Source organism: Nymphaea colorata, chromosome 10 (assembly GCF_008831285.2).
Source record: "Nymphaea colorata isolate Beijing-Zhang1983 chromosome 10, ASM883128v2, whole genome shotgun sequence".
Lineage (NCBI taxonomy): Eukaryota > Viridiplantae > Streptophyta > Magnoliopsida > Nymphaeales > Nymphaeaceae > Nymphaea > Nymphaea colorata.
In genome coordinates, this window is record NC_045147.1 from 987,278 (window position 1) to 989,051 (window position 1,774).

Consider the following 1,774-nt stretch of genomic DNA (forward strand, 5'->3'; position numbering starts at 1 on the left):
TTTTAAGAAATAACAACGTATAATTTGTCTTGTAAATATAAAAGATTGTAAAATGACCTAATTTTCTTTTTCTCATTCAAAAGCACGTCAAACTAACATCAAGTGAAGTCACAATACTCACTTATTTATGTAAAAAGTAAAAACAAAGTCTGCAATCACGACAGTAATGGCATATCAAACTATCATCAACTATCAAATATCAATATAACTGTTGAATTAGAAGAGTTTATGTTTCTAGGTGGCTCTTCGTAATATTAAAGAGTTATAAGACCTCTTTAATATTTTCTTTACTTTTCATTGATGTAATTTGTAAATCCCTTTTCTACCCTAATCTCTTTTATAAGGGAGATTAGGGTTAACGTAAAGATGACTTTTTCTCTCTCCAAGACTCACGGCTGCAACATGGTATCAGAGCAGTCTCCTATGGCAGCAGTCAAGTAAGTTTTCCGGTGACCTTCTCTTCTGACTACCTCCTTTTCCGACAACTTTCCTCTTCCCGTCACCCATCTTCATCTCTTCTTACCCACCAACAGGGAGATAGTAAAAGAGATAAAAGTTGGGTGTTCTACGTGGAGAAGGATTGATCACGCCTATGTGAAAGGCGTGATCAAATCCTTAAGTGGGGCTCGTGCTTGTTGTCTGGTATGAGAACCTCATATCGTGGGGAGCAGCGTTTGGCATGTGGAGCAGAGTTGATCTGCTGATCGTGAAGGCTGTTTCAGGCTTGTTCTTGTCGTGGATGGTGCTCTGTTGATCGTAAGTGGACGACTGAGAACAGAGCAGCAACAGCTCGCTGTAATATGCAGAAATCAGCAGTAATCTTTTGAAAGTTTGTACGTGAGCCAACAACAGTCTTCTGAAATCAACAGTCTGCTATAATATGCAGAAATCAACAGCAGTTTTCAATTTTCTGAAGGTGCAAACAGGCAGTAGAAAGCAAAGATTCCATTGATAGGAGACTGAAAACAACAGCAGTTTCAGTTTTCTATCTCCTAAATGGCAGAAAGCAGCAACAAGCAGGTGTAATAGTAGAAACTAGCAGTTCTGAATTAGTTTCTGTTGTCGTCAGGTTTATGTTAGTAGGTGGACAGCATTGTTGCAGCATTTCTCTGTCATGGGTCTGTTGTGGAGGTAATTTTTTCTTGAGAATGGCTGCTTTCTCCTCACGATATTATTCAATTCTACTAAATGGAAAAATAGGGCATTTGAAAGACAGATGTTGAAATAAACATGGTCGTCCTTTCGCTGCTTCCCTAGGAAGAAATGTTACATCTAATCAGGGCAAGAACTCTTTACAGTCTCCTATTGAATCTGTCCAGGCAGCATCATCAGTTATAGACGGGTCCTTATCTTCTTCTAGCCCCGGGACAATGACTGTGAGTATCAACAAGTCAGAGTATGAGGACTTCCTAGCACACAGATCTACTCAGCCATCGGCCTCCACAGTCATGATCGACAGCGCTATGTCCGTTGATACTATCCCACATGGTACAAGTACTACTTGGATTATTGATTCAGGGGCATCGAGACACTTTTGTAGTAAACCTTCTATGTTTATTGTGCTACACTCATTACCTTAGACACGTCATGTGAGACTTGCATATGGTAGATGGTCACCTATTATGGGTTATGGAGATATCGAGATTTCTCAGTCTATGACTATTCCTAATGTGTTATATGGTTCGAAGTTTCCCACAAATCTGTTATCGGTTGGACAATTGATTAATGATTTACATTGTCGTGTTACGTTTGACTCTGGTTTATGTTTATTTCA